At 47.3% G+C, this 12,068-nt stretch overlaps 1 pseudogene; it reads right to left on the reverse strand.

Moving 5' to 3' along the window:
- Nucleotides 1-2,322: 2,322 nt before the first annotated feature.
- On the reverse strand, nt 2,323-3,718 carry LOC121437901 (annotated as a pseudogene).
- Between the last annotated feature and the right edge of the window lie 8,350 nt (nt 3,719-12,068).

Consider the following 12,068-nt stretch of genomic DNA (forward strand, 5'->3'; position numbering starts at 1 on the left):
AATAATTAAACATGAGAAAGGGAGTTGAGAATACACATGTTTCTAGCAGAAGAGTTAGGTGGTACGGTCTCAGTGGCTATAGTTATCAAAATTCCAATGCCACAAATCCCTAATCATTAGACAATGTCTATAAAAAGAAATAGAAAGACATACACTCATTTGGCATGCATTTGGTTAAAGAAACTCATTTGAAGATACTCCTTGAGCAGAGTCTGCAATATGAAAACCAGAAACAGTCTTGATATCTATGAGCAAGGAGCTGTTTAAATCATTTATGGCACCTCCATTCCGTGACATTCTTAGTGGCATTAAAAAGATCAGGGCTGCTCTTTATGTTCTGACCTAGAAATGTCTCCAAGATGGGCAGTTAAATGCAGAAAGGATAAAGAGGACATGGCTGTGTATGCCTGTAGAGCCAGAGATATTTCTTGATCAATACCTGACAGATCAATAATCATGTCTCCTCTATGGTGAGGCGCTGTGTGAACAGGGGCGGGTATGGGATGAAGATTTGCCTTTTAGCCTTGTGTTCCCCATGTCCCCACCCCTGCATTCCATAGATCCCTGTGGTCTTCTTGTGCCTGGCAGAGCTGAAGGAAGTAACACCCTACACCAACTATAATATCCCTCTAGGCACTCCTCATTGGTTGGGCAGAGTAGGAAGAGCTTGGGGCAGACCTGCTGGGTTCTGATTCTGAGCTTCCCCTCTTTGGCTACACAGTGAGGCTGGCAGAGGGGCTGCAGGACCTGGTGAGGAGTAAAGAAGAAAATGCATACAGCCCTCACTCAGTAAGCAACAATTACTGCTTACAGATTTTCTGGAAACCTGGAGAATGCCAGGAAGGACAGAAGGAATTGAGCCTTGCTCTCAAATGTGCACACTCCCTCCCTTCCGAAGTTGTCTCCGAATGGCTCGGGAAGAGAAACAGCAAGCAAAATTCTCTAATATGAGCAGCCAAGGACATTGCTCCTCTCTGTACCTGAGAGGGAGAGAAAGAGGCTGTTCCAACTGCCTTGACTTTAGCCTGGTGGGTGAACAGCCATTCAATGTAAATGATGCTCAGTGGGATCAGAGCATCAGCCAGGAGGGGGCTGGGAAGATGTGCCCGGTAATTCTGGGAATGGGAGGGCGACGTCAGTCCCACCAGGCACCAGGAGAACTTAAGGTACCAAACCCGCATCCCGTCAGCTCACTGAAGGCATGGAGGTTTCAGGACCAGCTTCAAATATAGACCCGTTTCCATAAAAGCATCAGCAGCTGTTTCTATAAATACCTCAGCCAGTTTTCCGGGGTTCTCATGTGACTTTGATGCCAACCTCAGCTGCGGGGATCCGTCACCATGGTGACTGGCCCCGTGACCAGCCACTCTTCATTCATAGCAGGTTGCTGCGTCCTGGATTGAGGGTGGAGTGATTAAGGGAGGTGGAAAGAGGACCAAGGGTAGGGGAAGGAACAGGGATGAACAATGAGTAAGGACGAAGTCTCCAGTCCCAGGAGAGACTGCGGTGCTCCAGCCTGACAGTTAGGATGCTCTGACAGAATTATTGATCTCTCCGGCTCCTGTCACAGGAGAAACAAACGTTCTTTTTTTTTTTTTTTTAATTCAGGTCGAAGTAAATTTCTTTGCCTTTGAGTCAGAGAATTAAAGATTCCGAGCTGAAAACAACCCTCTATCACTGTTGTTGGTACAGACGAAGAGCAAGGCCCAGAAAGGGGAGCCAACTTCTACAAGGTCACACAGCAAGACTTTTGCAAAACTGGGGCAACTGTCCCCATGCTGCACGTCCTCCCTGATTCCTCTCCATCCAAGTAGGGCTCCCCTCTGGGCAAGGTCTGCTGTGGCTTACAGAGATCTAAGTATGACCTCTGATGCTCAGGACACGAGGTTCCTTTGCTCCTGTGTTACTGAACCTGGATGGAGCCATGAGTGAGCTCATTTAGTCTGTGCCAGGTCAGCCCAGGCCCTGACTGATAAGTGTGGGAGGGAATGACTAATAAACCAGAGGTCCCGCTGCAATTAGCAAAGTCAGTTCAGGCTTAGTTAGCTATGGCGATCTCTGTTTGATCAAAATGTCTCAGACCCGCCAGCCAGTGGTCTCAAATGCCACCCTGTCCTGTGCCTGTCCCTGCTTCACTCGGGGTGAAATGAAGAGACAAGGAGTGAACGTTTTTCCACACGGAGAGCACACACCCACTGTAATTAGCTATTAGGGGCAAGAAAATCAAAGAGGCTTTCTTTTTTGAGCCACGATCTCACTATATAGCCCAGGTTGACCTCAAACTCCTTTTTTCCCCCCTGCTCCAGTCAATGGAAGGGGACCTTATTTGGTCCTGGGATCATAGACCAGGTATAGCCCCAGCTTTATTTGACCTTCTTCTTGGGGTGCAAGGTTGTTGGTGTGACCACATTTCTTGCACGGAGGTGCAGGGGTGCATAGCACTTGTGGCAGATCATCTTGTCACAGTTGTACTTCTGGGCAAGCTGACGAAGGGACGGCTCGATGATGCCACCATACAGGCAAGGCACCAGGGACACTGGGGACTCTTTCTGGATGTTGTAGTCCAAAAGAGTGTGGCTGTCCTCCAGCTGTTTGCCAGCAAATATCAGCCTCTACTGGTCAGATGGGACGCCTTTCTTGTCTTGTGTCATGGCCTTGACATTCTGGTTAGTGTCACTGGGCTCATCCTCAAGATTGATCGTCTTACCTATCAGGGGCTTCACAACGATCTGCAGGCTGGTGTTAACATGGCCACGTCATGGAAGAGAAAGAGTTGCCTCTTGATTCTTGATCAAATTCTTGATCTTCCTTTCTTAGCCTCCCAAATTCAGGGATTATAGGTATGTACCACCATGCCCAGTCTGAAGAGACTTGCTAATTCACAAGCCATGCTCCAGGGAGGTTCTCAGGTCTGGAATTAGAGTGGACCACAGAAATCAAAGTGGGCTTCCAGGAAGTGAGGAAAAAATATAGCCAGAAACACGGGTTGGAAGGAGCAAGAGGAAATGTTCGGGGCAGAGGCTGGGTGGTGAGGGCAGGGGAGAGAACCTGGTGACCAAGGTTCAGGAAAGGAATTAGCTGCTGGTCACACGCTCATTCATATGGTTCCCTCACATGGGCTGCAGAAGCACCACAGAGGGCCTGGGAGGCAATGAATTCAGATAAAGAAACATTGTGTTAAAATTTTCCTGCACAGGACTGAGAACAAATGAAGATGTTGTCATGGGACTGGAAGATCAGCAGCAGCAATTCCAGGCTCTGTCGTCACCTGCTCCCGGGACAGATGCTCAGCAGGCTCTGCAGAAGTTAACGCACACGCGCGCGCGCGCGCGCACACACACACACACACACACACACAACCATAGGTGTGCTACAGTCTAGCAGCTTCCAGAGAAACCCAGGCAGAGGCTCAGGGGCTCTACCTCTCTTCACTCCTGCCATGTTCCTCCTATACCTCAGGATAAAAATCAGAGAGTAGCTTGTCCCTCCTGTTCCCACCCACCTCTGTTATCCAGCCAATGAAGGGACTCCAATAATTAGTTTCCCAACCTGGAAGGGACAGAGGATTCATTCCATCAGAAAGGCGAAACTTCATCTATGCTAGTCACGGTTCTTGTGTTGACTCAACCAGGACAGCAGCCCCTGGAGTGCGGAGACTCTGCTGCACCTGTGTCACAGCAGGGCACATGGGGCATCCATGCAGGAAGGCCTGCGACATGCTGGCATTTTGCTCAGCTTTGGAGGCGGCCCTGCATCTGAATCCCGGCTGTGTCACTTACACAAGAGGCCTTCAGAGCTCATTTAGTCTCTGAGCCTCCGTTGCTTCCCTTGTGAAAAGGGATGTGTCACCTACCCTGAAGAGAAACTGTGGTGAGAGATGATGGCCACAGTGGCACGTGGAGAAAGAACTGATGGGAAATCGCTTCTTTCCCCACAGGACGTGGAGAAGGAAGACTGTGCATCCACACACTTGTCAAAACACACATGTGCATTCTTATAACATACACACACGTGCACACTTACAACATACGCACACGTGCACACTTACAACATACACACACGTGCACACTTACAACATACACACACGTGCACTCTTACAACATACACACACGTGCACACTTACAACATACACACACGTGCACACTTACAACATACGCACACGTGCACACTTACAACATACGCACACGTGCATTCTTACAACATACACACACGTGCACTCTTACAACATACACACACGTGCACTCTTACAACATACACACACGTGCACACTTACAACATACACACACGTGCATACTTACAACATACACACACGTGCATTCTTACAACATATGCACACGTGCATATTTACAACATACACACACGTGCACACTTACAACATACGCACACGTGCACACTTACAACATACACACATGTGCACTTACAACATACACACACGTGCATACTTGCAACATACACACACGTGCACTCTTAAACATACAAACACGTGCACACTTACAACATACACACACGTGCATTCTTACAACATACGCACACGTGCACTCTTACAACATACACACACGTGCACTCTTACAACATACGCACACGTGCACACTTACAACATACACACACGTGCACACTTACAACATACACACACGTGCACTCTTACAACATACACACGTGCACACTTACAACATACACACACGTGCACACTTACAACATACACACACGTGCACTCTTACACATACGCACACGTGCACACTTACAACATACACACACGTGCACACTTACAACATACGCACACGTGCACTCTTACAACATACGCACACATGCATACTTGCAACATACACACACGTGCACTCTTACACATACACACACGTGCACACTTACAACATACACACACGTGCACACTTACAACATACACACACGTGCACTCTTACAACATACGCACACGTGCACTCTTACAACATATGCACACGTGCATTCTTACAACATACGCACACGTGCATACTTACAACATACGCACACGTGCACACTTACAACATACACACACGTGCACACTTACAACATACATACACGTGCACACTTACAACATACGCACACTTGCATTCTTACAACACACACACACGTGCACTCTTACAACATACACACACGTGCACTCTTACAACATACACACACGTGCATTCTTACAACATACGCACACGTGCATACTTACAACATACGCACACGTGCACACTTACAACATACGCACACGTGCACACTTACAACATACACACACGTGCACACTTACAACATACACACACGTGCACACTTACAACATACGCACACGTGCACTCTTACAACATACGCACACGTGCACTCTTGCAACATACACACACGTGCACTCTTACACATACGCACACGTGCACACTTACAACATACACACACGTGCACACTTACAACATACACACACGTGCACTCTTACAACATACGCACACGTGCACTCTTACAACATACGCACACGTGCATTCTTACAACATACGCACACGTGCATACTTACAACATACGCACACGTGCACACTTACAACATACACACACGTGCACACTTACAACATACACACACGTGCATTCTTACAACATACACACACGTGCACTCTTACAACATACACACACGTGCACACTTACAACATACACACACACACCCTGTGGTGGCTCGAAAGAAAATGGCCCCAGAGGGAGTGGCACTCCTCAGAGGTGTGGCGTTTTTGGGACGGGTGTGACCTTCTTGGAGGAAGTGTGTCAGTGTAGAGGTGTGCTTTGAGGTCTCATATATGCTCAAGCCACGCCCAATGTCTCAGTTTGCTTCTGTTACCTGCTTATTAAGAGGTAAAACTCTCAGCTCCAGCACCACATCTGCCTGCATGCCACCATGTTGCACTATGATGATAATGGACTGAACCTCTGAAACTGCAAGCCACCCACTTAAATGGTTTCCTTTATAAGAAAGAGTTGCTGTGGTCATGGTGTCTCTTCACGGCAACAGAAATCCTAAATAAGACATGCGCCCCTTCCCAAACCGACATCCTTCTCTTTCCTACCTGAGTACCTCCAACCCACCCCGATGTCCCTCAGTCAACTATGCCTGTACTTACTAGTGACCATGGCACCTCCCTTAGGAGCACAGCACAGCTTACTTTTAACAGCAATGACGATGAGAATTACCCTATGAACACCTTTATACTGTACTGAGCTTCTACCACAGACAAGATCACGGGAGTCAATCCCTGTTCACAGTCATGCAGCTGAAAGGTAACCTGGGCTCAATCCCCAGCTCTGCATAAAGGTGGCATGTGCTTTCTAATCCTAACATTCTGGAGGTAGAGGCAGAAAATGAAGGATAAGCAGTTCAGGTCATCCTCAGCTGCACAGCAAATTCGAGACAGACTTGGGATATATGAAACACTATCTCTAAGTAAACAAACAAGCAATGAGACGCCATAGTGGTGGGCCTGACTTGGAACAAGCCTTGCCCATCTTCTCTCCTTTTTGTTCCCATCAACTGCAGGTCCACTCTCCAGCAACGTCCTAAAAGTTCCCATGTACTCCTTCTTTTTATCTCTTACAACTTCATGGAGTCCGTGTTGTTGGTATCTCCACTCCACAAAGGCAAAGTTCAAGGAGATTAGGAAACTTGCGTTAACCAGATACAAATAAGAAATGGGCCTTGGATTTGACCCTGGATCTATCTGATCACAAAGCTCACACGATTTCTACACTGTGACTCCTGGGACTTGTCACCTGGGGCTTACAGGTGACTCCTCATGCATTTCTTCTATGAGGAAGTTAGAGCAGGGTCCCGGATTTTATCTCATGAAAAAGCCAGAGAATCTGTCCATTAGCTTTATGTAACTATAGCAATATACTGTGATGATCAACACATAAAAAGAAAAGGATTTTGTTTGTTTATGGTTTTAGAGCCTCCAGATCCTATGCTGGCTGATATGAAGGAACTATTTTTATTTTTTGGATAGTTCAATTTTTTTTAAAACGTTTTATTGATTTTTTGTGGTTTTTACATCATGCATCCTGGTCCCACTCCTCTCCCCATCCCCTCACCTCTGCCCTTGTGACCTCCCCCAAACAAAACAAAATTTAAAGTATAGTCTAAAACAAAAGCAAGACAAACAGAAAATTTCAGTGCAGAAGCTGTGGTGTGGCTCAGGGAGTCACACAGTTTACCCCTTAGTCCATACATCTTTAGTTGTAAGTGTTCTGTGCAATGAATCGTTGGTCAAGGCCTCCAGATTCTGCTCCTCCATCCATACTTGGCCCTGACTGGGACTCCTCCTGGGTATCCTGTTGTCATGGGAATCCTGCATCTTTGGATCTGCAGGTCTGGCCCTTCAGATACTCCAGCAGTTCATAGTTGAGGAGGATGTTGGGGTGGGCTTGCTCATAGCCCTGGTTCTGACCTGGGTTGGTCAGCTTGCCTGCTAGCTTTCCCTCATCACCACCAGGGCAAGCTATCCAGCACTGCCCCAGCTAGCTCACCCAATGCAGTAGGCAGCAAGGAGCAGGGCCAGTTCTGCTCTTGTGCACTTGGGTCTGGCTCTCCCACACTCTCCCACCAGGGCCAGCTCTATTGTTTTCTCCCACTCAGAGAGAGGATGGAAAGATGGTTCAGAGGGTAAAGGCACTGACCAGGAAGTCTGACCCCCAGGTTTGATCTCTGGAATCCAAATGACAGGAGAGAATCAACTTCCACAAATTGACCTTTATATGTACACCCATAGTATAAAGAGAGAGAGAGAGAGAGAGAGAGAGAGAGAGAGAGAGAGAGAGAGGAACATAATATAAAACTGTTGACAGAGGTTTCTGTCCCGCCTGGTCCTGCAGCTGTTCAGTCCCAAAGAAAGACACAGAGGCCTACATTAATTATAAACTGGCTGGCCTGTTAACTCAGGATTTCTTATTAACTAACTCCTACATTAACCCACAATTCTTGTCTGTGTTAGCCACGTGGCTTGGTACCTTTTATCTGTGAGGCATTCTTATCTTGCTTCCTCTGCATCTGGATGACAACTGCAGACTGAGCCTTTCCTCTTCTCAGAATTCTGGTATTCTGGTTGCCCCTTCTATACTTCCTGCCTGGCTACTGACCAATCAGCATTTTATTAAACCAATACAAGTGACAAATCTTTACAGGGTACAAGACCATTGCCCCACATAACAAAACTATTTTTAAAAACAAGAGTAAAAAAGGGGAAATCCAGGGCTCCATAATTCCTAGCTGGAGCTTGCCCCTAATGACCTGAAGACCTCCCACTAAAACCACTTCTGGGTTCCACTACACCCAAAAGTGCCTAAGTGGAGGCCAGACTTCACCAACTGTGCCTTTGGAGGGATATTTGTGGTCTAGCCTCTAACATAGACTATCAAGAGACTTGCCCAAGGTACAGACCAGCTGGTAGCCACCAATCCTACAGCTGAGGGCTCCTGCATCCAGAGATTCAATTTCTGCCTTGCTCCCTGCTGCCTGTGACTGGGATCGTTGGGATAGAGATGCTAGAGCTGTGGATCTTGGCCAGAAAGCCTCCAACCATGGAGGAATTTGCTTTGAAGACAAAGGATGACTCCTGGCAAGGACAGTCATTCCTATTTCTGCTACCGACAAATGGGCGGTTGCCACGGGTTCTGTGATAAATCTTTCTACTAAAGATGATGCATCGCTTGGGGCTGGTTACAGGCACAGAGCCTTTGGACATTATACAAGTCAATTACTGAGACCAAGGCTTCAGCACTGAGCAGAGATATTTTCATCGAGTGTGGCTGTAACGGAGCCAGGCAGTCCCTGGGATCCAGCTAAGAAACTGTGTCTGCTCCGTGCTTGATGTTAGGGGTGACGAGGAGAGGTGAACCTGCCTCCACTCCCATCATGATGGCCTCTACTCTCTGTTTCCCCCTGTGGTCACCAGTAGGCACTGAACCAACCAGGAATATCTAGCACATTCTAGAATCCCCAATCTACGAAGGGAAGATAGCTCAGCACTTGCCACCAAGTCTGCCAACCTGAGTTCCATTTCCAGGAACCTCATGTTGGAAGGAGAGAAATGACTCTCAAAAGCTTTTCTCTGAATGGCACACAAATGTGCACACCTTCCCCACCTCCACACACAAAATAAATGAAGAACATATTTTTTAGAATCCCCAGCTCAATGCATCCTTGCTCTCAGTTACCTGGAATTAAGAAAGTAAGTTTCCACTCCAGACTAAACCCCAAGAACAATCTGAAAATATGGCCTTGCTCTTTCAGTCCCAGGAAAGGCATTTCTGCTGCGTCCTAACTGTACCTGAGCCCCAAACCTCCCAGATTATCTCTCCTGTCTCTCCAAAACCTCCTGGACGTTACAGTCTTCCAAGTGATGCCATTCTCCAGGAACTGCTCTAAGCCAGCAGTCCCCCAACCCTTAACTGAGAAGCACTTAACCAGGACTTCTGGGTCCAAGGGTTTAGACACTACATATTTGCTGCTCCTCTGGCCCAAGCATAGTTTTCTTTCTTTCTTTCTTTCTTTCTTTCTTCCTTCCTTCCTTCCTTCCTTTCTTCTTTCTTTCTTTCTCTGTCTCTTTCTTTCCTTCCTTCCTTTTTTTTTCTTTTTTCTTTTTCTTTTTTTAAGAGACATGGTTTCTCCATGCAGTCCTGACTGCCCCAGAACTCACTTTGTAAACCAGGCTGGCCTTGAACTCACAGAGATCTACCTGTCTCTGCCTCTCGATTGCTAGGATTAAAGACATCCACCCACACCATCGGGCTGGCTTTCTTATTTCTTTTTTTAAAATATTTATTTATTTATTATGTATACAATATTCTGTCTGTGTGTATGTCTGCAGGCCAGAAGAGGGACCAGACCTCATTACAGATGGTTGTGAGCCACCATGTGGTTGCTGGGAATTGAACTCAGGACCTTTGGAAGAGCAGGCAATGCTCTTAACCTCTGAGCCATCTCTCCAGCCCCTGGCTTTCTTATTTCTTATTTGCCTGTTAGCTGATCCCCAAAGGCTGCTTCTACTCATCCTGGTTTTGTGCAGATCCTAATCCCTTTGAAACCCCAACTTTCCCACCTGAAATTGTGGCAATGGTCTACCTAGCACCAAAGTGTCAAGAGAGTCACCCCCTGGGGTTCCAAAGAGACAGTTAGAGGTGGTCAGAACATAAGATGAGGGGGCTGGAGCTGATCAGAAATAGAGAGGTGAAAGATTAAACCTTGAGGGCCTTAGCTTGAATCACCGAGATCTTGAATGTTATACTAAAGGGCTGAGATTTTATTTTAAAGGTGGTGAAGAAAGCATGGTGGTAGGACTGCCAGATTTAGCCATGAGAATGCCAGACGTCCGGTTAAATTAGAACTGGAATCACACATCCTGTATTTTGTGTGGCAAGCCTGTTTGGGAGTGACAGAGAAAGTCTTCTGGATTCTAAGCAAAGGCTACAATGCAGGTGACAAAACTGGGAGCAGGAAGACTGCATAGGGGGTTATTGTATACCAGGCGATCATTAGAGCTAGTGTTTGCTGAACTCTCCTATGCCAAGCACCGCTTCTTAGAACTGTACATGTAGGATTCATTTAATGACATAACAAACAACCAATGAAACCTGTGCCTAATATCATCTCCACCTTACAGATGAGGAGACTGAGCACAGAGAAGTTAAGTAACTTACCCCAGGCCACACAGTTAGCTAATGACATAGCAGAGACTGCAGGCAAAACCCAAGTCTTTAACCCCACATTGCCATGCAATCCCAAGGGATAGTGAAAACCAAATAGCAGAATTATGTTAAATCTCTTGTCCACTGGAAGGTGTGAGGGGCGGGAGGGGGGGGACTCAGGAAACCCACTGTGTGGCAGGATGGTCACATTTCACATCATTTCATTCTCTACAAAGAAGGAGAAAAAGAACCAGAACCAGAAAAAGAACCAGGTCCTCTTCCGAACCAACCAGCGATAGGGCTTTAGGCCTGATCCACTTCATCCTCCACTGCTGCCCTTTATAGGCAACTGTGAGACTTGAAGCCAGAGAATGAGCTGTAGGGGTGAAGAGCATCCAGAGGGAGACCAGGAAGGTATAGCCCTGGCCAAGGGACACACAGGAGGACAGAGGTCCCCTCAGATTTAGGAAGTACCATCAGCAATAATGGAGGTTAACTAGGTCGAGTCCTGGAATAGGAGAGCTGAAAGGTCATGTTAACCAGACAGGAATGATGACGAGAAGGGACCTGAGCCCCTCCTGGGGACCAGAGGGAAGCTATATTTAGCTTAGCAAGCACTAAACTAATGGAACCAAAACAATGAATCAGTTGAAGCCCAGAGAAACCAATGATGATCCTGGAGTCACAGGGAAAGGGGATGAAGGCAGAAAAGGGGCCTGGGGGTCTTCCAACTCTTAACTGCTGAGTCTGGCACAGATGGTGTCCTGGTCTAGGGTCCAAGAGAGGACGGAAGCAAGGCATGATGGTACATGCTTGTAATCCCAGTTCTCAGGGGGCTGAGGCAGAAAGATTAAGAAGTTGAGGTCAGTCTGGACTACACAGGCAGTACAAGGCCAGCCTAGGTGGCACAATGAGATCCTGTTTCAAAAAGGACCAAATGGAGACGCTCGGAAGTGAAGGCAGTGGTCAGGGTTCGGGGTCCCTGCTTTAGGCACTCAGCTTTGGGCCCTTCCAGTGTGAAATAGAAGCTGGGGCAGGGCTGGACTAAGAGTAAGATGTTGAAAGCCAAGAAACACCCCCCCTCTCTGTCTCTCTCTCTCTGTCTCTCTCTCTCTGTGTCACTCTGTCTCTGTCTGTCTCTGTCTCTGTCTCTCTCTCTCTGTCTCTCTCTCTCTGTGTCACTCTGTCTCTGTCTGTCTCTGTCTCTGTCTCTCTCTCTCTCTTTCTCTCTCTCTCTCTCTCTCTCTCTCTCTCACACACACACACACACACACACACACACACACACACACACACACAGAGTTTTGCTTTGAAAACCCACAGTAGCTGGTAAACGGGAAGCTGCCCCATGGATCCACCCCGTTATTCCTTCCTTTGTCCCTGCCACTACCTGCTAGCCTTCACAC

This window comes from Microtus oregoni, unplaced genomic scaffold (genome assembly GCF_018167655.1).
Source record: "Microtus oregoni isolate MIOR12 unplaced genomic scaffold, Mior012 000054F_ref0000373, whole genome shotgun sequence".
Taxonomy (NCBI): domain Eukaryota; kingdom Metazoa; phylum Chordata; class Mammalia; order Rodentia; family Cricetidae; genus Microtus; species Microtus oregoni.